General features: G+C 46.5%; 1 protein-coding gene across 1 annotated transcript in view; it reads left to right on the forward strand.

Moving 5' to 3' along the window:
- The window catches only part of ZDHHC17 (zinc finger DHHC-type palmitoyltransferase 17), a 1884000-nt gene that overhangs the window by 991221 nt on the left and 865942 nt on the right, over positions 1-26837 (forward strand). The window lies entirely within an intron of this gene.

The raw sequence follows: 26837 nt of genomic DNA on the forward strand, positions 1-26837 counted from the left end.
TTTCAGATAGGTCAAGGGTTCTATTCCAGACTTTACCTGGTACCCAGAAAAGAGGGCACTTGGCACGTAGTCCATCATCTTTCCATTCTAAACACCTTCCTGGTGGTACCAAAATTCAAAATGCTCACCCTGCAGCAGGTTCTTCCTATGCTGGCCAAAGATGCCTGGGTAGCCACCCTAGACTTAAAAGAAGCCTATCTGCGCATCCCTATAAGGTACTTATGCAGGAAATATCTACGCTTCAGGGCAGGATCTATGCATTATCAGTTCTCTGCACTTCCCTTTGGCTTATCCACTGCTCCCAGAGTATTCACAAAATGCCTGGCTAAAGCCATTGCTTACTGCAGACAGAGAAAAATTCAAATTTTCCCGTACTTGGACAACTTCCTGATTCAGGCAGAGAGTCAGGAAATGCTGTTGCAGCACCTGACATTTGCAAAAAACCTTCTATCCTCCCTGGGGTACACCATCAACTAAAATAAATCAAAACTAGTCCTCAGTCAAAAGATTGTATTCCTGGGAGCAAGCTTGGACACAGCATCCAGGATGGCATTCCTTACTCAAGAAAAGCAAGCCTATCTGACGGACTCCTTCACACAAATGGCCACCAGAACCCAGCTAGGGGCAAGGAAAATCCTGCAGGCCCTAGGGTTCATGGCCTCATGCAAAAATACTAATTCCATATGCCATACTGCATATGAGGAAACTTCAGTGGTACTAAAAAGTCTTTGGTGCCAACAGTCTCAGGACCTAGAAACCATCATTACCATCATACCTTGTCTAAGGACAGTTTCTTTGTTGGGCAGCAGCATACAACAACAACAAGGGACTGCCCTTTACTCAACCCCCACGCCACCCAGACCCTAACCACAGACGTGTCAGACTATACCTGGGGGGGCACACCTGGACGGCAAGTGCATTCAGGGCCACTGGCGCCCAAGTCAAATTCATCTGCACAGCAACCAAAACAAGATGCTAGCTGTGCAGCACTCTCTAACAGCTTTCAGATCCCTACTCTCTCCAGGACCCCTGTTAATAAAAACAGACAACACCACAGTTATGTGGTACATCAACAAGCAGGGGGAACCCACTCTTACACACTCTGCTGGCTAGTCATGGCCCTGTGGGTCACGACCTTGGACATGCATGTCCATCTGCAAGCTCAATTCCTGCCAGGCAAACAAAACTCACTGGCAGACGACTTAAGCAGAAATCTCCTAGTCTCAAACGAGTGGCAATTAGAGCCCAGCACCATGTTCTTCGTGTTTCACTGTTGTAGTCATCACACTTGGGTTATCTGCCTGCAGGTAGCCCTCAATCGGCCCGAATACCAGAGACTTAGTATTTCTGTGTCAGTTGCTGTCGCTCCAGGACTGACGTCAGGAGTATAAAAACAGGCAGCCGATGCCATTACATCAGTCTTTCTTGCCAAGGAGCCCAAAGCAGAAGCAGTTCGCAAGTGCCGGTCCACCGCTACCTGAATTTTCGTTTACGAATTAAATAACCCTGAAGTCTTCTAAAGCTAAGTATCCCGTTGGGGATCCTTTTTTCTTGCTCTAACCGATGTCATAAAAAGTTAACAATTGTCTTGCCTGTGGAAAGCAAATACCACACAGAGATTTTCATTCTTACTGCATCACCTGTTTAGGCCCAGACCACGACGTACCTCGCTGTCAGTTTTCTGCCTTGTTCAACGCCCGAACCATTCGTCATCGAGCTCTCTTTGTCACTAAATTCTTCTGCTCTCGATCTCCATATTCAGAAATGGCTTCGGTAAGTCATCTGACTACCGATATTCCGAAAAAAAACATAAGGATAAAGAGACCGACCGCATAGGTCCAAAGCTGCCGACGACACTTCCGTTAAGCTAGTCGTCAGTTTAACGGTACTCAGTGAGGCGCTTTTGCAGCCCCTGATGCCCGCTTCTATGGATTCGCAGGACTCTACTGAGACCCATTCGGAGTCCGGTATACCGCGAGACTCTTCTTCGACAATGGAACCTGTGGATGTCTCTACCTTGAATGGGTCTGGAGCCGCTGTGCAGGCACCGGCCTCTGAGGCAGCTCTTCACACTACTGAGGTTCGACTCAAAGCAATGACATTTTTATCTAATACTACCGAGTTTCTTAGGCCAAGAGTACAACCTACGCCTAGAAAACTGACGACTAAAGCGCATGCACCTCCAACCATGCCTCAACGACAAATGCTTAGAATGGCAGAAGACCTTATTACGCTGATTAGGGGAAGTCAGCCTTCCCCTGCTAAGAGGAAAAGAGACCAATCCGCTGAAGCTTCAACAGAGCAGGAGTCCGATGACTCTGAGGTATCTGATTATGAAGACATGCCCTTATCTGCTTGTGAAGATTCAGATGCAGAGGAATCCATTCCCTCTGCCTCCACTCCTGAGGATTTTTCTTGTGTTGAAACCTTACATGCCCTAAGAGAGCATTTCCACTGGGAATGCCAGGACTATCCTCAGTCCAAAAAGAGACTCTAGGAATTCCTAGATTTGCCACAGCACAGACCTTTAGTAATACCCCCTGTCCTGGAGGTTGTTGATTATGTTTTTATGGACTCCAGTATTACTCCTGATACTTTACCTCCTGCCCCTAGGAAACCAGTCAAGTACTACAGAGTACCTGGCAATTTTTTTTCAAGAATCCTACTGCTGACCCAGAGATAATTTCCCAGTGGCCTAAAGGTATCAAGGCAACTACAACCAAGAATCCCACCACTTCGGAAAGGGATTCCAGAGTTTTGGACAGATGGGGTAAGAAGCTACTCTTGCTATTAGGGCATTAAATTGTCAGCTTCACATGCTGCAGTACCAGCAACATATTATGGAACTTATTAAACAAAAGATGGCAAACTTTACAGACTGCAGAAAATAAGGAATTGCAGCAGCTTTATGCACTCTGCAAGCCAAGTCAGCAAGCATACTTTGCAGTGTGGCTTTGACACCCTAGAGGCATCTTGCCGGGCAGCAGTCACTGGTTCTGTACTGAGAGGACATGCTTTTCTGAAGGAGCAGACCTTGCCAGACCATGTCAAATCTAAGTTATTAGATGCTCCTTTGAACAAGGACAGCTTGTTTGGCACCAAAGCAAAAGAGGTTCTTAAAAAGATTGAAGAAAAAGCTAAGTCTATGCAGACTGTTAAAGAATTCTTACAAGTGCATCCCCTAGATTCATTAGGCATTGCCCTTCCAAACACTGGTCTTTTCCAGCCCCCTCCCAGCCATCTCAAACCAGGCCCAGGGGAAACAGACCACCCAGATTACAGTCTCAGGGTATGCAGAGATCTAAGCAATGGAGTTCCCCCACCCCCAAAGCAGGGAGTGGTAAGCCACCTCCTTAAGGAAAAAAAAAATCACAATGACTTCTCCACTCCACTCCCCACCTCTGTCTAATTGTTTGTGCCCCTAGGAGGAAAATTTGCCCTTCATGCAAAAAACTGTATGTCCATCACACAAGACCGATGGGTCCTCAACACTGTATCCCAGGGGTACAAGTTTTACTTCCACTCACTGCCAACCCCAAGAGGGTTCCCAGACCTTCCTCCAAACCACTGGACAGAGACTCAAAACCAAGTTTTATCCCTGCTCTCCATCAGAGCTATTCAGCCGGTTCCAGTGGAACAGAGAGGTCAAGGTCAAGTATTCTATTCCAGACTCTTCCTGGTACCCAGACAAGAGGGCTCTTGGCACCCAATCCTGGATCTTTCAATTCTCAACACCTTCCTGGTGGTACCAAAATTCAAAATGCTTACCTTGCAACAGCTTCTGCCTATGCTAACCAAGGATGCCTGGTTAGTCACCCTAGACTTAAAAGAAGCCTATCTGCACATCCCTATAAGGGAGTCATGCAGGAAGTATCTACGTTTCAGGGTCAGATCTTTTCAGTATCAGTTCTTTGCACTTCACTTTGACTTATCTACTATGCCCAGAGTATTCACAAAATGCCTGGCTCCAACCATTGCATACTGCAGACAGAGAAATATCCAAATTTACCCGTACTTGGACCACTGCCTGATTTCAGGTGGACAGTCAGGAATTGCTGTTGCAGCACCTGACGTTTGTGAAAAACCTCCTCACTTCCCTGGGATACACCATCAACGAAAATAAATCGAAACTGGTACCCAGTCAAACGATTGTATTCCGGGGAGCAAGCTTGGACACAACATCCCAGATGGCATTCCTCACTTCAGAAAAACAAGTCTATCTGACAGCCTACTTCATACAAATGGCCACAAGAACCCAGCTATCCGCAAGAAAAATATGCAGGCCCTAGGGTTCATGGCCTCATGCATACTGTTAATTCCATATGCAAGACTGCATATGAGGAAACTTCAGTGGTACTTAAAACGTCTTTGGTGCCAACATTCTCAGGACCTGGAAACAGTCATTCCTGTCATACCCTAAGGACAGAGTTTCTTTGGTGGGCAGAAGCATGCAACCTCAACAAGGGACTGCCCTTTACTCAACCCCAAGCCACCCAGACCCTAACTACAGGTGCATCAAACTATGCCTGGGGAGCATATATGGATGGCAGATGCATTCAGGGCCACTGGAGCCCAAGTCAAATTCACCTGCACATCAACCAAAAAGAGATGCTAGTTGTGCAGAATGCCCTGACAGCTTTTAGATCCCTACTCCATCCAGGGCAACTTCTAATAAAAAACAGACAACACCACAGTTATGTGGTACATCAACAAGCAGGTGGGAACACATTTCTAACCACTCTGCAGGCTAGCCATGGCTCTGTGGAACACGGCCTTGGACATGCATCTGCAAGCTCAATTCCTGCCAGGCAATCAAAATTTACCGGCAGACGACTTAAGCAGAAAACTCGTAGATCCACAAGAGTGGCAGTTAGAGCCCAGCTCCTTCAGCCTTCTGATTCAGAAATGGGGGACCCCAGAGGTGGACCTTTTTGCCTCCCCCTATAACCACCAGCTCAGCAGATTCTGCACCAGGAACCCTCACAGCAGGGCCTGGAAAGTGAATGCCCTATCCTTTCAGTGGGTAAATCTCTCAGTTTATGTATTCCCACCCCTGCCCCTTCTCTTAAGAGTATTACTCAAAGTAAGACAGGATAGATTTGATTCTGATTGCCCTGGACTTGCCACGCCAGTACTGGTACCCACTCCTGCGCAGCTTGACATTGGTGCCACCATGGCACCTACATCAGAACCCTACCCTGCTCTCTCAGCAGGTGGGGCAAATTTTTTATCCACAACTGCAAACCCTAAAGCTTGCAGCCTGGCTTATCCCTTGAATCCTATCCCAGCAGCTCTAAGCAAACAGGTTCTGGACATCATTCTTGAAGCCAGAAGACCCAGTACAAGGAAATCCTATGCGGATAAGTGGAAAAGATACTGCTCATGGAGCCTAGCTAAAGGAGAGGACACAACTCTGCCCTCCCTGCCTTTCGTTTTGGAGTACTTAGCAGATCTACTCCACAAAAGCCTGTCCTCCTCTTCCATTAAGATTCATGCCTCAGCCACTTCGGCTCATTACAACACTGAGCCTCTCTTCTTGCACCCTCTTATCAAACAGTTCCTGAGGGGGCAAACAACTTAAGGCCACCAAGAAGAGCGCCCACCCCTGCTTGGAACCTTAACTTTGTACTGAAAAAGCTCACACTTCCACACTTTCAGCCTGCAGCATCAGTAGACTTAAAATTCTTCTCTTGGAAAACAGCATTACTTCTAGCCATCACTTCAGCTAGAAGAGTGTCTGAACTACAAGCACATATGGCTGTGGAACCCTTCATTATTTTCCTTGCTGACAGGGTCTCTTAGGACAAAGCCTTCCTTTATGCCTAAAGTGGTGTTCAGTGTGGCTCTCAATCAATCCATACATTTGCCAACCTTTTTCCCTAATCCTCAAAATAAAGGGGAAAGGCTCTTGCACTCCTTGGACATGCACAAACAGCTCAGAGTTTACCTGGATAGGACTAAGGCCTTCAGAAAATCAAACCAGCTATTACTTAGTTTTGCAAATGGGACAGAGAGGGCAAGGTCATTTCTAAGCAAACTATATCTAAGTGGATAGCGCATTGCATCCATTTCTGCTACAAGTGCCATGCGAAACCAACCCAGCAGGGGGGTCAGAACACACACCACTAGGGCAACATTTACCTCTACTGTATTCCTCAGGGAGTCCCTACCAAGGACATCCTGGAAGCTGCTAACTGGAGTTCAGCACACACTTTCACCAATCACTACCACTTGCCTATCTTCTCCAAATCCAGGGCAGGCTTTGCAACAGCAGTCCTGCAGGGCATTCTTGCCAGCCCTAACTCTTCCAGACTGCTTCCACCCTTCTTCAGCTTTGAGAATCCACCCAAGTGTGATGACTGCAACAGTGAAACACGAAGAACATAGTACAGTTGTGTACACTTACCGTAAATGTAGATGTTCGAGTGTATTCACAGTTGCAGTCCTGGTTTCCCTCTCGCCAACCCCCTGGTTTCTCTCTCTCTCTCTCCCTCTCCTTAATCTCTCTAGGCCTTTTACACCCCCCCCCCAATTTTCAGGTGTATGGGTATTGATATTGGTATTTACTTTTTACTGGTGGTGTTTACCTCCACCATAACGTAGCTCCCTTTTGGGGGGTCCTGACATTTGGGGCAAGAAAAACTGATGCAATGGCGTTGGCTGCCTGTTTTTCTACCCTTGACGTCAATTCTGGAGTGACCGCAACCGACTCAGAAATACTAAGTCTCTGGTATTCAGACTGACTGAGGGCTACCTGCAGACAGATAACCCAAGTGTGATGACTGCAACAGTGAACCTCAGTAAATCTAAATCCCTTAGAGCCACACACTCGAGGGACTTGAACCTCAGCACAGAAATAAATAGAACTTGCTGGAGGGACAGGTTCATAACCCAGAGGCTCCCTTCGCTCTGGAATAGAATTCCAGTTCATGTGAGGCAGAGCATCTCACTGAATCTCTTCAAGAAGAATCTCGATAAGTGGATGGGGGATCGTAAGTTTGTCCCAGGGATTACTCCCGTGTCACTATTAGACAGAGGCACAGTTAAAAAGGGCACAGTATACTCAAATCAAGGGGTGGTGTAAGCCATACAGAATCGGGCTAGGCTTATAATTGCCCCAAGGCAGATAGCCTAGTATGAACCTATGAACCTAAACTCGAACATCTACATTTATAAGTGTACACAACTGTACTTTCAGCCTTCTGATTCAGAAATGGGGTACCCCAGAGGTGGATCTCTTTGCCTCCCCCTGCAATCATCAGCTCAGCAAATTCTGCACCAGGACATCTCACAGCAGGGCCTGGAAAGTGGATGCCTTATCCTTCCAGTGGGTAAACCTCTCAGTTTATGCATTTCCCCCTCTGCCCCTTCTCTCAAGAATATTGCTCAATATAAGCCAGGACAGACCAAGGACAATTCTGATTGCCCCGGACTGGCCACCCAGCACCGGTACCCACTCCTGCACAGCCTGTCACCGGTTCCACCCTGGCATCTACCCCAGAGCCCAACGCTGCACACTCAGCAGGGGGGTGACAGATAACCCAAGTGTGATGACTGCAACAGTGAATACACTTGAAGATCTACATTTATGGTAAGTGTACACAGCTGTACTTTCTCACAACAGGGCCTATTTCTTTAAATAAAGTCCGGGCATATTGATTTGTGATTGGCTCTGGTGTGGGGATGTACATTATCAGCTGCTTCATTCAGCTTTTTAAACTAGGTTTGTTTTAGGTCTACTTACGATTCTAAAGAGGTCTGATTGTATGACAAAAGCACTTAACCATGGTGCTAAAGTTAAAGTTAAGTTTCTTGTTATTTTGGCTTCCTGGATGCTTCTTTTGATTATATGCTTCTCCTTAAGAGTGAATCTGCAAGCCATGCTAAGAAGTATAGACCAATAGCTTGCCTTCTGACAGTATGCAAATTGTATACTGGAATTAATGTAGACAAAGTTTATAATCATTTAGAAAAAATCCAGTTATGGCAGTGGAACAAGCAAGTAAATTGAGACATATTGAAGTATTATTTGACAATAAATAAAGCCGTAATAGTGAACTGTAAAAAGGGAACAAATCTAAGTATGGCATGGACTACAAAAAAGCATTTGATAGCATCCCCCATTCAAAGAAATTTATTGTCATGTAGGACCACACAAGTGCAGCCTAAATGAAATTACAAATGTCAGCTCACGAGAGAAATGCAGAGCAAATAATGTAGATACAGCGGTATCAAAGAATAACATAAAGAAAATAAAACATATGACATGCAAGAGGTAGTTCACATTACATAAACACATTCAATACCCATTATCCAGTGATAAATAAATACCTACCACCAAACCTCCACACTGTTAAGATAGAGAATAAATAGAGACTAGTGAATAGCAGCTGTTTAGTTACCATATTGCACTTGTCAACCTTAGTCATGGATAAAGGAGTGCTTACAGTGGTATAAAATAGATGATGTTATGTAGTCCAATCTCGCCTACATTCTTACCGGTGGGTTCGGAGCCGAATGTCGGCTCCGACTCGGCCAACTTTTTTAGCTCAAAGTCTTTCTATTGGCTGGGCTAAGATGGTATCCCATGCTGCACTGCTCTCTATTCCCAGATCTCATTTGCTGCTCGTGTAGCTCGGACGTGGTCTCGCTCTTGGCTGTGGCTAAGTACCCTTTTTCTTCCTTATCAGAGAAATTTGTTGCAAACAAAAAGCTATTTTAATAGCTATTGTGTGTTCTTGTCTTGTAAAAAAATTTTTTGAATTGTTTTTTCTGTGGTATCCCACTGGCTGTTTCCAATGGGCTAGGCCCATTTTCAGTTAGAGGACCTAGTCTGTCCCCTTGCTTTCCTTGTGTCATTAAAGTTTACCGGGACTAAAAACCGTTTAAATTAGAGGTATTAGTCCTTTCTCCCTTGTGTTTGTGTCCAAGGATCGTTTAACTTGGAGATCTTGTGATATTTGTTTGTTGTAGGTTTTTCCTGCCTTGTGACTGTTTGACCGTTGGTCCTTTTATTCAGTGTTTGATTGTCTTGGTGCTTTATTATTGTTGGTTAACTATGTCCAAAGATACTAAGGAGCACAAGCCCTCGGGCTTCAAGAAGTGCTCTAGGTGCAGTTATAAAATGTCCATTACCGATGGACAACTCTGTCTGTGTAAATTGTCTGGGAGCGATTCATCTCCAGGAGTCGTGCAGCTTCTGTCATGCCTTTAGTCCGAGTTCTTCAGGAAAGGAAGAATAAATTGATTTTGAAGGGACTTCTGAAACCCTCCTTCGATGAGGGTCTGGAGAGTGCTTCCAGCTCTAAGGCTTAATCCTCTAAATCAAAAAAGAGATCTCTGGCTCCATCAGTCTCCTTGGAGGCACCGGAGAAAATGGCAAAGTCTGCTTCAACATACTCTGCTCCATTCTCCTCGGGGCCGCAGGAAGTGTCAGTTGTTATGGAACCGGCTCCAATTTTCTTGGAACCTGTTCAGAGCCGATCACCTAGCATTAGGCCAGTATCCCCTCCTCGCAGGTCCCCTTCAGAGAGGAGGTCTCGATCCCCTTCTCTGTCCTCTAAATCCTCCAGGACCTTATCAGATTTGGACATCAATAGAGTGGTGCAGAGACTCCTTCAGTCACCGGTTCTGGCAGAATTATTCTCGGCTCTGACCCAGTCTGCTCCGGAGCCGGTCCCTCAACCTGCTTCGATACTTCCTCCTCTGAGCACACTTCAGCTTTCGGAGCCGGAGTGCTCGGCTCCGTGTGATGTCCCTAGGTCGGTTCCGACAGCCCCTCCTGGCTTATCTGTTTCATCAGCTCCAACCCCATCGGTGCCGTCCATGGGGTTCAGGACTCGGGATTCTTCGGTTGGACCCGAGGGAGAGGCTTCTGCACACCTCTCGACTCCTAGTCTCCCTCTTGGTGCTTTGGCGCGGGGAAGTTTGACTCCTGTCGTGGCTTCGGAGGCTGGTCGTTCTTTGGACTCTGGGGGGGGGGGGCCTTCGAAGCCATGCGGAGCTTGCTGGCCAGGTCGTCAGCGGCATCATGCGGGTCAGTCATTCTGTCCCCTACTACACTGGTGCAGGTCTCTGATCACCATCGATCTCTAGACAGCGGAGCCCCAAGGCCTCAGGGTACCCCCATGAGTGGTCCCCACATTTCTGAGGGCCCCTCAAAGTTTTTGCCTGAGGAGCCACCCAGAAAGAAGACATGCAAGAGGAAGCACATGGATTCCCAGGATGAGTCTCTCACATCAGACACCAACCTCGAGGAATCGGAGGGGTCCCCCAAGTCATCCTCTGAGGATGTTTCTTTCTCTGACATCCTAGAGATTTTGAAACAAAGAGGTGACTGGCCATCCAAAGCCCCCTCTGAGGGGGAGTCTGTCTTCCTGAAGGCCTTTGATGCTCAGCCCTCCGCCTCCTGGGTATCACCACCCTTCGAGCTTCTGGTTTTGGTTTGTCGAAGGGTGTGGGAAACCCCTGACTCTGTGGAACCAGTCCCCAGGAGACCCAATAAATTTTTGTCTGCTCCTCCTGATAAGGAATTTCTGTCCAATGGAGTCCCTATGGATCCCATGGTGGTGGCAGCTGCCACTCAGAAGGAATTAGCCGAGACTTCTTCCACCGTCCATCCCCCTAACAAGGAGTCTAGGACCATGGACCTGTACAGGAAGAGTACCTTTTCTTCAGCGACCTTTACCTTACAGTCATTGAATTATTTATCACACTTTACACGGCTGCAGAGAGATCTCCTCAAGGAGTTTGGAGATACTCTCATGGGTAACGTTTCTGAGGCGGTGGCCCAGACGGTCAACGCTCAGATGTCTACCCTCAGTTCCATTGCAAACTCCTCCATGAGGCTAATCTCGTATGCAGCCGAAGGAACGAGTAGGGCAGCAAGCTCAGGAGTTGCTCTTAGGAGGCAGGCCTGGATGCACCTTTGTCATTTCGCTGAGGCCTTCAAGTCTTCATTCACCAATGCCCCTTTTGATGGTTCCTCCTTGTTCAGAACCAAGGTGAAAGGCATTCTCACCAGGTGCGAGCAGGAGGGAAAAACTCTGTCTGCCGTAGGAGTCCGTTTTTCCCTTCCCTCTAGGCCTTATCCCAAGGCCCAGAGGGGTGGCAAAATGTGGTTCAAGAAATCACAGAGGTTTTTTCCCGGGGCACAACGTGAGTCCCCCTCCAGAGGCAGGGGAGGAGGTGGTTATTCAGGGAGACGCTGCCCTATGGGCAGAGGAGGCCCTTGTAACTCTGGAGACCGCGATTCCTTTCGTGGTTCTCCCTACCGCCGCTCCTGATGGGAGGCCTGACTGCGTTTCCGGAGCCATTCGGGGGTCGAATCTTGGTATACCCGGAGGCCTGGCAAGACATCACCCAGGACCAATGGGTTCTATGAATTATTTCCGGAGGATATGTCATCCCCTTCTCGTCAAATCCCCCTCCAATCAAGAAAATCCTGGATGTTCCACCCAGTCAAAGGGATTACGCAGCTTTAGAAGTTTCAAAGCTGCTAGAAAAAGGAGCCATCCAACATGTCCCCTCATACCAGATCGGATTAGGGACTTACTCCAGATTCTTTTTGGTGCCGAAAAGGACAGGGGACTGAGACCTATATTGGATCTCAGCCGATTGAACACCCAAGTGCAAAAGTCTAAGTTCCGAATGGTCACATTGCAGTCTATTCTCCCATTGTTGGAAAAAAGAAGTGTGGATGTGCTCCATTGACTTCAAGGATTCTTACTACCACATAAAGATGGACAGGGCATCCAGAAGTCAGCTACCCTTCAGGCTGGGAGCCATTCATTTTCAGTTCTGAGCCCTGCCGTTTGGTCTCACCACAGCCCCCAGGGTGTTTACCAAATGCATGGCAGTGGTGACTGCTCACTTGAGACGTCAGGGATTCCAAGTGTTTCCGTATCTGGATGACTGGCTCCTTACTGCCACCACCAGGCATCTACTACTTCAGACCAGGGATGCTACTATCAACCTATGTCAACAGTTGGGCATCACATTGAACTGGGAAAAATCTGCCTTGTTGCCCTCACAGTGTGTTACTTTTATAGGTGCCGAACTAGACACCGTCCTCATGCGGGCGTTTCTACCACAGGAAAGAATCAGGGTCCTACAACAAGTTCATGCCTTGCTCCCTCTGAGAAGAGCGAAGGCAAGATGGGTCCTCCAACTGTTGGGGACGATGGCTGCTACGATTGTTAGTCCCTCTGGCAAGGTTACATATGAGGCTCCTTCAGTGGCTTCTCTTTGCCCAGTGGTCTCTTCAACGTCTTCCACTTTCTCGCCCTATTCTACTCAGACAGGTGTAAACTAGATCTCAGTTGGTGGCTTTGCACTGACAACCTGAATGCAGGAAAGCCCTTTGCTCCTGTGTCCCCGATTGCCACGGTGACCACGGATGCCTCCCAGATGGGGTGGGGGGGACATTATCTAGGCAGGGACAGTCCAAGGCACGTGGCAAGAGCACAAGATGCATCTGCATATCAATGTCCTGGAGATGAGAGCTGTGCTACTAGCATTGCAAGCACTTCAGAGTTTTCTTCCTCTCGGGGCTATTGCAATCCACTCAGACAATATGTCAGTGGTGTGGTATCTGAGCAAGCAGGGAGGAACCAAGTCTTATCCACTTTGCAGAGAGGCCATGCGAGTGTGGCAGTGGGCAGTGTCTTCTCAACGTTTTCTGGTGGTAACGCACATTCCGGGGAAGTCCAATGTGATCGCAGACAGGCTAAGCAGAGCTATTCTGATGCCTTACGAATGGTCCCTGAACTGTCAAGTTGCGGAACAGATCTTCTGCAGGTGGGGTCAGCCTTGCTGCAACCTTTTTGCCAACCCCCTCAATGCCAAATGCAGCAGCTACTTCATGTTGATCCCCCCTCAGGGGGAGTCACCCAGGGACGCTCTAGTCCATGATTGGCCCTCCGGTCTACTATATGCCTTCCCTCCGGTTCCCTTGCTGTCAAAGGTTATTCAGAAAGCGCAATCCTTGGGAAGCAGAATGATTCTGATTGCCCCACACTGGCTTCGTCAAATTTGGTTCCCCTTTCTCCATCCCTATCTCATGGATGCTCCTTGGATTCTGGACCCACAACCAGACTTACTGACACATGTCAGGGCAACTCCATCCCTCTCTTTGGACCCTCCGGTTGACAGCCTGGCTACTCCACTTCCATCATTAGTTAGGCTTCATCATTTTTTGCTAGAGATGGTTCATATTTTATCTTCCTCTCATAAGCCCTCGACCAGGAAGGTTTATTTCAGCAAATGGAAGAGGTTTTCAATCTGAGCTCATACCAAAAAGATTGACCCTTACACAGCTCCAATTTCGTCTGTATTGGAGTTCTTGTCCATGCTCTTTAACCAGGGTCTTTTTAGTAGCCATCACGTCAGCCAGACTCGTTTTGGAGCTTCAAGCTTTATCAATCAAACCCCCCTTATTTGATTTTTCATAAGGACAGGGTTTCTCTCAGACCGAGCCCCTCTTTTCTTTCCAAAGTGGTGTCAGTCAGTAACCTTAACCAATCTATTGAATTGCCAGTGTTCTTCCCCAGTTCTCAAACAAGGCAGAATTCAAATGTCATCAATTGGATGTGCACACACAATTACGTTTTTATTTGCACAGAACGAAAGACCTCAGAAAATTTGATCAGTTTGTTTCATTTTCGGAAAACAGAATTGGGTCTCCTGTTTCCAAAGTCACGTTGTCCAGGTGGATTTCCAGTCTACAGCTTTTCAGGCCAGATTGTCTATGGATGATATTTGTGCTGCGGCTACTTAGGCATCTCCTCACACCTTTGTTACTCATTACAAGTGGATGTGGTATCTAGGGGCAGGTCTTCCTTTGGTTCCACAGTGCTCAGGAGTATTTTCCACTGAGCCTCCCAGGATTTAGGTGCTAGGGACGCTGTTCCACGAGTAAGAATGTAGGCGAGATTGGACTACATAACATCAAGACGTTATGTACTCACCATAACGTTCGATGTATGTAGTCCATCTCGCCTCACATTCTTACTTACCCACCCTCCTTCTCCCGTCCTGGAGGATCTGGAGGTTAGGTCTGGTTTTAGAGCTCCCTTCATTCTTGCTTTGTTCTTCCTTTCCTTACGTGTTGTTATGCATGGAGAATGAGTGCTGGGGCTCGCAGCATACTAGGTCTGGGGATAGAGAGCAGTGCAGCATGGGATACCATCTTAGCCCAGCCAGTAGAAAGACTTCGAGCTAAAAAAAGTTGGCCGAGTTGGAGCCAACATTGGGGTCCGAACCCACGGGTAAGAATGTGAAGCGAGATGGACTACATACATCGAACGTTATGGTGAGTACATAACTTCTTGTTCTTCTTGTTTCACTATTGCAGTCATCACATTTGGGGTTATCTGCTTGCAGTAGCCCTCAGTCTGCCTGTTTAACAAAGTCTTGGGTCCTACGTCGGTTGCTGTCTCTTCTTCCATGACGTCAGGTCGTCAGGGGTGTAAAACATGCAGCCGACATCATTACATTAGTCTTTCTTGCCGTGCGGTGCCCGAAACAGAAGCAGTTTGCAAGTGCTGGTCGTCTGACTCCTGAAATTTTCGTTTTCAAGTTTCAGAACCAAAGTCTTCAACTAAAAGCTAAGTACCCCATTGGGGAAACTTTTTTGCCTCTAAACCGATGTCAGTAAAAATAAATAATTGCATTTCTTGTGGAAAGCAAATACCTCATAAAGATTTTCATTCGTACTGTGTTCCTTGCCTAGGCCCTGACCATGACGTACCTCGCTGTTGGTTTTGTGCCTTATTTAAACCACGAACTATCTGTCGGTTTATTTGCACTTCTAATATTTTGGTGCTCGGTTCAATTATCCTGATATGTCTTCGGTAAGCCATGCGACTATCGACACTCCGAAAAAAACGCAAAGATAGACAGAGACAGGCCACCCAGTTTGCCAGTACTCAGTGAGGCACTTTGGCAGCCCCTGATAACCCACTACTTCAGATTCGCAGGCCTCTACTGAGACCCCTTCGGAGTCCGGTATGCCGCAAGATGCTTCAACTGTGGAACCTGCAGATGTCTCTACCTGGGATGGGTCTGGAGCTGCTGTGCAGGCACCGGCTTCTGAGGGTGTATTCAGGCTTACTGACTTGCATGTTAAACTGACACCATCTTCTTCAAAGCCTAAATCTTGAACCATGCCTAGAAAACTGATGCCCAGACCGCATGGTCAGGCCTCTATGCCTAAAAAGCATATGATAAGAATGGCTGAAGACCTTATTGCCTAAAAAGCAAATGATAAGAATGGCTGAAGACCTTATTACTATCAGGGGAAGCCAACCTTCCTCCTCTAAGAGACCTAGGACTGAGTTTGTTTATGATACTTCTGACCAGTATTCTGAAATTTCTGATGTTAGTGTTACCCTGTTGCAGTCATCACACTTGGGTTATCCTGTCGTTAGGCAGTCCTGCAGTCGGCCGGAATTCCAAAGTCTTGGTCCAGCGTCAGTTGCTGTTGCTTCTTCCCTGACGTCAGTGTGCCAGGGGTATATATATTGCATCCGACGCCATTTTCTTCAGTCTTTCTTGCCGCGCGGTGCCCGAAGCAGAAGCAGTTCGCAAGTGCCAGTCGGCCGACACCTGAGATTTTCGAAGTCGAATTTCAGATCCGAAGTCTTCAATAAAGCTAAGTACCCCGTTGGGGAAACTTTTCTTGCCTCAGACCGATGTCAGAAAAAAGTTAACAATTGTATTTCTTGTGGGAAGCAAATACCTCATAACGATTTTCATTCTTAATGCATACCTTGCCTAGGCCCAGACCACAATGTCACTGGTTGTCGTTTTTGTGCTAGGTTTAATAAGCGTACTATAAAAAGACGCTTTGATTTCGCACGGCACTACTTTGGTAGAAAATTTAACTACACAATGCCGTCGGAGCAACCTACTACCGGCGTGCACAAAAAACGCAAGGATAAGGACAGGCAGCCTAGAACCCAAGCCAGACTCCGAGGCCTCGGCTGGACCGGTTTCCGGTTCATCGGTCTTCAATGAGGCTCCGACGCAGCCCCTGACTACCACAGATTTGGAACCAGAGACCGCTTCGGAGCCTTTGGCGGAGAGTGCTAGGCCGACGCAGCCATTTTGTTTAGCCCCTACCGACGACACTGCAGAAAGAGATGTCGGTGCTGCAGAAACACCTTCGGTTTCTGAAAGCATTTTCAGACCGACAACGTTCACCATAAAAACGTGTCCTAAGCTTAAGACTCCTATTAAACCTAAAAAGACTGCACTTCAGTCTCCAGTTCAAGGCCCCATGCCTAAGAAACAGATGCTCAAAATGGCTGAAGGTTTGATCTCTTTAATCAGGGGTTCCCAACCCCCACCCGACAAAAGGCCTAAACAAGAGGAAGATTATGCCTCCTCTGAACAAGTGTCTATTTCCTCAGGCTCCTCTGAGGACCAAGATTACTCCTTCTCCCCTTATGAAGATTCTGATGCTGAGGATTCTGTTCCCTCAGCTTCTCCCCCTGAAGACTACTCTTTTGGGGAAACTTTGCAGACTATGAGAGAACATTTTCACTGGGAAGGTCAGGACTACTCTGACTCTAAGAAAAGGCTCAGAGTTTTTCTTTTACTCCCCCAGCACAGACCACTTGCTATCCCCCCAGTTTTAGACATTGTGGATGATGTTTACTTAGAATCTAGTTTGAACCTCCAGCTCCAGCCAAACCAGACAGATACTATAGAGTGCCTGATTCCCACAAATTCCTTTATAAAAGCCCTGTTGCTGATCCAGAGACCATCTCCCAGGGTCCCAAAGGGGCTAAGGCTTCTATGGCAAAAAATCCTGTACCCTCTGAAAGGGACTCCAGAGCACTAGACAGGTGGGGGGAAAAAAGTTTACACCTCAGCCACTCGAGCTATGAGGGCACTAAATTGCCAATTTCACATGCTAAAATATCAGCAATTTCTAATGTCTCAGTTAAAACAAAAAATGAGCACACTCCCTCAACAGTCTGAATTGAAAAAAATGCAGGATCTGTTGCATGCAACTGAACAGGTGGGCAAACATACTTTACAATGTGGATTTGATTCTTTGGAGGCTTCCTGCAGAGCAGCTGTTACTGGGTCTGTTATACGTAGGCATGCTTGGTTAAAGGAACAAACTCTGCCTGATCATGTTAAAGCAAAGCTTCTAGATGCTCCCTTACAGCAGGATGTTCTTTTTGGAGTTAAAGCAGAACAAGTCTTGAAGAAAATGGAGGATAAGGCAAAATCTATGCAGACAGTCAAAGATTTTCTACAGGTACAGCCCCCTCGCTTCAGCAGAAATTGGCCAACAAAAAATTGGTCCTTTCCAGCTACTGACAGACCACAGAGGGGTAAATACAGACGTCCAAGAGGCAGAGGACAACCACAAGCCCAATACAAACCTCGACAATGGGGCACTGCAACACAGAAGGGAGGAGAAGACAAGTCCCAAACTACCAGAAGGCAAACTCAATGACTTGCACCTCATCTGGCCAAGCAACACTCTCTTGGCAGCCCCCTTGGGAGGAAAACTCGCACTTTTTCCAGACAACTGGCACATTGTCACAAAGGACAAATGGGTCCTAGATATAATTTCACAAGGATACAGATGCCATTTTCACACCTTGCCAATGAAAAGAGGAATGCCAAACCTGCCACAAAATCAGTGGGCAGAGGCACAAAAACAAATTACAGCTCTCATGGACATGAGAGCCATTCAACTGGTACCTACACAAGAGCAAGGCCAAGGATTTTACTCAAGACTCTTTCTAGTTCCCAGAAAGGACAATGCCTGGAGACCAATTCTGGACCTTTCAATTCTAAACACCTTCTTACAAGTACCCAAATGCAAGATGCTAACACTACAGCAGCTTCTTCCCATGTTGGGCAAGAAAGCATGGCTAGTAATGTTGGACCTCAAGGAGGCATACCTGCATGTCCCTATCAGACAAAGTTGCAGAAGATACCTCCGTTTCATTGCAGGTTCAACCCATACCAATTATCTGCACTGCCCTTTGGTTTATCTACTGCGCCCAGGGTCTTCACAAAATGCCTGGCACCAGTAATTGCATACTGCAGACAAAGAGGAATTCAAATATACCCATACCTGGACGACTGCCTCATCCAAGCAGAAAGCAAGGACATTCTCTTACATCATCTGGCTTTTGTAAAACATCTTCTAAGTTGCCTGGGGTACACAGTAAACGAAAAGAAATCAAAACTAGTACCCTCACAAAATATGACATTCCTGGGTGCCAGCTTGAATACAATGGCCCAGAAGGCTTATCTGACGCCAGACAAACCACTACAACTGACTCAGTATTCCAAAACAATGGCAACAAAGACCCAACTACCTGCAAGAAAAATTCTGCAGGCCTTGGGCTTCATGTCATCTTGCATACTACTAATACCATTTGCAAAGCTGCATATGAGAAAATTACAATGGTACCTGAAAAGCGTATGGTCTCAACACAGCCACAGCTTGGACACAATGATATCTCTTATTCCCTGCCTACATCAGGAGTTTCTATGGTGGTCACAGGCATGTCACCTCAACAAGGGTCAGCCTTTCACCTTGCCCCCAGCCAGGCAAACTATGACAACAGATGCATTGGACTATGCCTGGGGGGCACACATGGCAGTTCAAGGCGTATGGACTGCAGATCAAAGGAATCTGCACATCAATCAAAACGAGATGCTAGCTGTACAGAATGCTCTGACAGCCCTCAAGAATCTATTAATCCAGGACAATTTACAATAAGGACGGACAACACCACAGTAATGTGGTACACACTCCTACCCTCTATGCAGGCAAGCAATGACCTTGTGGAACACAGCTCTGGCTTTCCAAGTTCAGTTACAAGCTCAGTTCCTGCCAGGAAAAAAGAACACATTGGCAGACGACCTCAGCAGAAACATCATGGATCTCCATGAGTGGAAACTCAAAAATGCAATGATAACTCAAAAATGGGGCCTTCCAGACATAGACCTGTTTGCCAGTCCTCAAAACTATCAGCTAACAAAATTTTGTACAAGGACACTTCACCATCAAGCTTGGAAAGTGGACGCACTCTCATTCAGTTGGAAAAACCTGACAGTATATGCCTTCCCTCCATTACCTCTCCTCACAAAGGTGCTTCTGAAAGTCAGAAAGGAGAGACCACAACTGATACTCATAGCCCCAGACTGGCCACGCCAGCACTGGTGCCCACTGTTGAGGAATATGGCCCAGGGCCCACCTTGGATTTTACCACAAATTGCCCATTTGCTCACACAGCAAAACAATCAGATTCTTCACAGCCAGCTCAAAACCTTAAATCTGGCTGCATGGCAAATCACCTAAGCATCCAGCCAGCTCTTCTTTCCCAAGCAGTTATGGATGTTATTCTGGAAGCTAGGAGGCCCAGCACCAGGAAGGCCTACTCGGACAAATGGAAAAGGTTTTGCGCCTGGAACCAAGTTAAAGGCCAAAACACACTTCAGCCTCACATGCCACAGATTCTACAGTATTTAACTGAGATGTTGCACAAAGGACTTTCTTTTTCTTCCATTAAAATCCATGCATCAGCTATTTCAGCCCACTACAACACGGATCCACCCTTATTTTCACATCCACTTCAAAGGCAGTTCCTCAGAGGGGCAAAAAACATTAGGCCCCCCAGGAGAGCACCTACACCAGCATGGGACCTCAATTTTGTTCTGGAAAAACTTACGCTACCTCCCTTTGAACCAGCTTTCTCTGCAGATCTACATTTTCTATCATGGAAGACTGCCCTGCTGCTAGCAATGACTTCAGCTGGAAGAGTCTCAGAGCTGCAGGCACTAATGGCAGTGGAACCTTTCCTCATTTTCCATCAAGACAGAGTTTCTCTACGAACTAATCCTTCCTTCATGCCTAAGGTGGTTTCCAGTGTGGCTTTAAATCAAACCATCCACTTACCCACCTTCTTCCCAAATCCACAGAGCAAAGGAGAAAGACTCCTGCATTCCTTGGACATTCACAGGCAACTTCGTTACTAATTGGATAAAACTAAGGTTTTCAGAAAATCTGACCAGCTCTTTGTATCCTATGCTACAGCTTCACAAGGGAAGGCTACATCAAAACAAACCATTTCCAGATGGATAGGACATTGCATTCGTTTTTGCTATACCCATCATGGAAAACCAGTTCCTGCTACCATTAGGCCCCACTCTACCAGGGCAACAGCTACATCTACAGCCTTCCTCAGGGGGGTTCCAACCAAGGAGATTTTGGAAGCTGCAACTTGGAGTTCAGTACACACCTTTACCAAACACGATCACTTACCACTTTACTCTAAGACTAGAGCTGGCTTCGCCACTGCAGTTCTGCAGGGCCTTCTAGCCTCCTCTAACCCTCTATGACTCCTCCACCCATCCTTAGCTTTGGGATTCTACCCAAGTGTGATGACTGCAGCAGGGTAACACGATGAACATAGTACAGTTTTGTACCTACCTTAAATGTAGATGTTCGAGTGTACACCCTGCTGCAGTCCAGGTTACCCTCCCTCCATCCCCTCTGATCTAACTGGCTAAATCTCTACAATACCTTTCTGATGTATTTGCTTATAGCTGGAGGGATTTTGTGTTTGTGCAAAAATTGCTTAATTTGGTACTAATTACTGACCACCTTTTTCGGGGCACCTGACTTCTGGGGCAAGAAAAACTGAAGAAAATGGCGTCGGATGCAATATATATACCCCTGGCGCACTGACGTCAGGGAAGAAGCGACAGCAACCGACGCCGGACCAAGACTTTGGAATTCTGGCCGACTGCGGGACCGCCTGACGACAGGATAACCCAAGTGTGATGACTGCAGCCGGGTGTACACTCTAACATCTACATTTATGGTAGGTACAAAACTGTACTTTTTCCTCTGTTGACCTGTGAGGATTCTGATGCTGAGGACTCTATTCCCTCTGCTTCCCCCCCAGAGGATTTCTCTTTTTGTGAAACCTTGCATACTCTCAGGGAACATTTTCATTGGGAAAGTCAGGATTTCTCCGATTCTAAAAAGAGGCTTAGGGATTTCTTACTCCTGCCCCAGCACAGGCCTTTAGCTATACCTTCTGTACTGGACATTGTTGATGATGCCTTTTTAGAATCTAGCATGGCCTCTGACTCTTTCAGAAAACTTGATCGATATTACAGGGTTCCTGACTTTCACAAGTTCCTTTTCAAAAATCCTACTGTGGATCCTGAAACCGTTTCACATGGACGCAAGGACTTTAAAGTTACTACTGCCAAAAATCCTACCCCTTCTGATAGAGACTCCAGGGCGCTGGATAGATTCGGTAAGAAGGTATACACTTCTGCAACTTTGGCCATTAGGGCCTTGAATTGCCAATTTCATATGTTAAAGTATCAGCAGCATATTATTGGATTGCTTAAATAGAAAATGATGTTGATTCCTGATTGTGCTGAAAATAAGGATTTACAGGATTTAATGCATTCTACTGAACAAGTTGGTAAATATACATTGCAATGTGGTTTTGATTCACTAGAGGCATCTTGCAGGGCTGCGGTAACTGGTCTGTATTTAGAAGGCATGCTTGGCTTAAGGAGGAATCCTTGCCAGATCATGTTAAAGTGAAATTACTGGATGCTCCCTTAAATCAGGACCACCTGTTTGGCAACAAGGCAGAAGAAGTTCTTAAAAAGATGGAGGAAAAAGCTAAATCTATGCAAACTGTTAAAGATTTTTTTACAAGTACATCCTCCAAGATTTAGTAGGCATTGGCCTTCTAAGAATTGGTCTTTTCCTGCCTCTTCCAGACCTTCTCAGTCCAAACCAAATCCAGATCCAGCAGACCACCCAGGCTTTAGTCCTAGGGGACGCACAAGACTAAGCAGTGGGGGGCCTCCACTTCCAAATCTGGGAGTAATAAAACTCCCCCCTGTGATAAACTGTCTCAATGACTTCTTAAAACTTCCAAGCATTTCTCAACTGACTGCCCCTTTGGGGGAAAAGATTGCACTTCATGCAAAGAACTGGGGACTCATTACCCAGGACAAATGGGTTTTAAATAGTGTCCCAAGGATACAGATTTCACTTCTACACGTTACCAACTCCAAGCGGTTGGCCGGATCTACCTCCATATGGGCAGAGGCCCAAAAGCAAGTACTTTCTCTCGTAAGCATAGGGGCTATTCAGTTGGTACCAGAAGAGGAAAAGGGACAAGGTTTCTGCTCAAGAGTTTTCCTGGTTCCCAGAAAAGACAATTGATGGCGAACTATCCTGGACCTGTGTACTCTAAACACCTTTTTGGTGATTCCAAAATTCAAGATGCTGACTCTTCACCAGTTGCTTCCTATGCTAAGCAATGATGCCTGGTTGGCAACACAAGATTTAAAGGAAGCATACCTGCACAATCCCAATCAGGGAATCTTGCAGAAGATACCTATGCTTCAAAGCAGGCTACACGCGCTATCAGTTCTCTGCGCTGCCCTTTGGCTTATCTACTTCGCCCAGGGTATTCACAAAGTGCCTAGCTCCAGTCATTGCATTTTGCAGGCAAAGAAATATTCAAATATACCCATAGCTGGACGATTGTCTAATTCAGGCAGAAAACCAGGACATACTTTTGAATCATCTGGCTTTTGTACAAAGGGTGCTAACTTGTCTGGGGTACACCGTAAACGAAAATAAATCACACCTTGTACCCTGTCAACAAATTATATTCTTGGGAGCAAGCTTGAATACAACTTCCCAGATGGCTTTCCTCACGCCAGAGAAACAAATTCACTTGACAACCTACTTCAAACAGGTGGCCACAAAAACCCTGCTTATCTGCAAGGCAAATACTACAAGCCTTGGGGTTCATGGCCTCCTGCATTTTTCTTCTTCCATATGCAAGACTGCATATGAGGAAACTACAATAGTATCTAAAAAGCCTATGGTGTCAACATTCTCATGATCTAGAAGCAATGACTTCCATCATTCCTTGCCTATACATATTGTTCCTTTGGTGGGTAGAGGCCTACTACCAGAACCAAGGGACTACCATTCACACTACCCCCTGCCATCCAAACCATAACAACAGACTCATCAGACTATGCTTGGGGGGCATACCTGGCAGGGAAGTGCACTCAGAGCAAATGGAAACCAAGTCAAATGCGCCTTCACATCAATCATAAAGAAACGTTAGCCTGACAGAATGCTCTGACAGCCTTCAAGGACCACATTCTTCCAGGATAATTAATGGTAAAGACTGACAACACCACTGTTATGTGGTACATAAACAAGCAGGGGGGTACCCGTTCTTACCCCTTCTGCAGGCTAGCCATGGCTCTGTGGAACATAACCTTGAGCTACCAAGTGCATCTACAAGCTCAATTCCTGCCAGGAAAACTAAACACACTGGCAGACAAACTAAGCAGAAATCCCATGGACCCACACGAGTGGAAACTGGAACCAAAGATTTTCAACAGGTTATTCAATAAATGGGGAATCCCAGATACAGACCTGTTTGCCTCCCCCCAGAACTACCAATTGGACAAATTCTGCACAAGGACTCCCCGCAAACAAGCTTGGAAAGTGGATGTTGTGTCCTTCAGCTGGAAAAAGTTTATGCTTTTCCTCCTCTGCCTCCCCTCTCCAAAGTACTGCTAAAGATCAAACAAGACAAACCAAGGATGATACTGATTGCACCAGACTGGCCACGCCAACACTGGTACCCCCTCTTGCGCAGTGTCACAGCTGGCCCCATGGCACCTGCCTCAGACCCCTACCCTGTTGTCTCAGCAGGAGAGCCAGATTCTGCACCCCCAGCTTCAAACCCTGAACCTGGCAGCCTGGCTAATTACCTGATCTCTCTATTACCATCCCTCAGTAAGCAAGTGTTGGATGTCATTTTGGAGGCAAGGAGGCCTAGTACTAGAAAATCTTATGCTGAAAAATGGGAGATATTCTGTGCCTGGAACCAAACTCAAGGGATGGCCACATCAGCACCCAATTTACCCCCGATTCTTCAATACTTAACTGAGATGCTTCACAAGAGTCTCTTCTTTTCTTCCATCAAAATTCACGCCTTAACCATTTCATCTCATTACAACACAGAACCACCCCTCTTTTCTCACCCACTGCTCAAGCAGATGTTCATCGTGTTTCACTGTTGCAGTCATCACAATTGGGTTATCCTGCTGGCAGGCTACCCGCAGTTGGCCTGAATTCCAAAGTCTAGGTCCTGCGTCGGTTGCTGTCGCCTCCTCCCTGACGTCAGTGCACCAGGGGTATAAAAGATGCAGCCGACGCCATTTTCTTCAGTCTTTCTTGCTGCGCGGTGCCCGAAGCAAAAGCAGTTCACAAGTGCCGGTCGGCCGACTCCTGAGATTTTCAAGTTCGAATTTCAGATCCGAAGTCTTCATTAAAAGCTAAGTACCCCCATTGGGGAAACTGTTTTCTTGCTCCAGACCAATGTCAGAAAAAGTTAATAATTGTATTTCTTGTGGGAAGCAAATACCTCATAAGGATTTTTATTCTTACTGCATTCCTTGCCTAGGCCCTGACCACGATATTTAGTTGTCGGTTTTGTGCTAGATTTAACCAACGCACTATTAAGCATCGGTACGATTTTGCATTTCATTACTTTGGCAGAAGATTTAATTATATAATGCCATCGGAACAGCCGACTACCGGAGTTTACAAAAAAACGCAAAGAAAAAGAAAAGGATAGGCATCCGAGATACAAAACCGATGAGGCTTCTTCTAGGCCAAGTCGCCGGTTCTCAGTGAGGTGCTTTCGCAGCCCCTGATGACCGCTACTTTAGAGCTGCAGGCCAATACAGACTCCCATGTGGACTCAACCAGGCCTGCAGAAACTCAAGGTATTGGACCTTCGGAAACGATTCCCTCAGATGGGTCCGGAGCCGCTGAGCAGGCACTGGCTTCTGAGGGCGTTTTCAGGCCTACACAATTATTTGTTAAAACGACTTCAGCTTCAAAGGCAAAGACTAAAGCAGCTTTAAAGACAAAGAAACAATACAACAGCCCCATGGACAGGCCTCCATGCCTAAAAACAGATGCTTCAAAATGGCCGAAGACCTGATTACTTATATCAGGGGTTCTCATCCCCCTCCTGAGAAGAGGCCTAGGCAGGAGATAGAATATGAATCTTCAGATCAGATTTCCAATTCATCTGATTCCTCTTCTGATCTGGAATACTCTCTTCCTCCTTATGAGGACTCTGATGCTGAAGAATCTATCCCCTCAGCTTCTCCTCCTGAGGATTATTCTTTTGGGGAAACACTGCATACCATGAGGGAGCATTTTCACTGGGAGAGCCAGGATTATTCAGAATCCAAGAAAAGGCTCAGAGACTTTATTTTACTGCCTCAGCACAGGCCTCTTGCTATTCCACCTGTGCAAGACATTGTAGATGATGTATTTTCAGAGTCCAATCTGACTCCTGACTCCTTACCTCCAGTTCCTGTTAAGCCAGACAGATACTACAGAGTTCCAGACTCCCACAAATTTATTTTTAAAAACCCTGCTGCTGACCCAGAAACTATCTCTCAGGGTCCCAAGGGGGTCAAGGCTTCCACTGCAAAAACCCTACGCCCTCTGACAGAGATTCCAGGGCACTGGACAGATGGGGAAAAAAGATTTACACTTCTGCTACTTTGGCTAGAAGGGCTTTAAATTGTCAGTTTCATATGCTTAAATATCAGCAATACATTATGTCACTGCATAAACAGAAAATGTTGACAAATTCTGAATGTGCAGAAAATAAAGAAATGCAGGATTTATTGCATGCAGCTGAACAAGTTGGAAAGCATACTTTACAATGTGGTTTTGATTCTTTGGAGGCCTCCTGCAGAGCCGCTGTTACGGGTTCTGTCATTAGGAGGCATGTTTGGTTAAAGGAACAGAATCTGCCTGATCATGTTAAAGCAAAATTATTAGATGCTCCATTACAGCTTGATACCTTGTTTGGTGTTAAAGCAGAAGAGGTGTTAAAGAAAATGGAGGACAAAGCCAAATCTATGCAAATAGTCAATGATTTCTTACAGGTACAGCCTCCAAGACTTAGCAGGCACTGGCCTACAAAAAATTGGTCCTTTCCAGTGTCAGACAGGCCACAAAGAGGCAGATAACAGACGCCCTAGAGGCAGATCCCAGCCCCAAGGCTCATACAGGCCTAAACAATGGGGTGCTTCTACCTCTAAAAGCAGAGAAGACAAATCACAGCCATACAGAAAGCAGTCCCAATGACTTCCCCCTCCCAGCGCCAAACTCTTATCTTCTGGCAGCTCCTTTAGGGGGAAAACTAGCACTTTTTTCTCAAAACTGGCACCTAATCACCCAGGACAAATGGGTCTTGAACATAGTGTCACAAGGTTACAGGTTCCACTTTCAGACCCTGCCAAGGGCAAACGGTATGCCAGACCTGCCAAAAAATCAATGGGCAGAGGCGCAAAAGCAAGTTTCATCCCTCATGGAAATGAGGGACATTCAGCAAGTACCACAGCAAGAGCAGGGACAAGGATTTTACTCAAAACTTTACTTGGTGCCCAGAAAGGACAAAGCCTGGAGGCCAATACTGGACCTATCTATTCTAAACACATACCTGGTTATTCCAAAATTCAAAATGTTGACTCTGCAGCAGTGTCTGCCCATGCTTGACAAGAAGGCTTGGCTTGTAACTTTAGACCTAAAAGAGACATACCTGCATGTCCCAATCAGACAATCATGCAGAAGATACCTCAGATTCATAGCTGGCTCAATGCACTACCAATTCTCTGCACTGCCCTTTGGCTTATCTACTGCGCCCAGGGTCTTCACAAAATGCCTGGCACCAGTAATTGCGTTTTGCAGACAAAGA

Source organism: Protopterus annectens, chromosome 11.part0, assembly GCF_019279795.1.
Source record: "Protopterus annectens isolate FY-2018-M chromosome 11.part0, PAN1.0, whole genome shotgun sequence".
Classification (NCBI taxonomy): Eukaryota; Metazoa; Chordata; order Ceratodontiformes; family Protopteridae; genus Protopterus; species Protopterus annectens.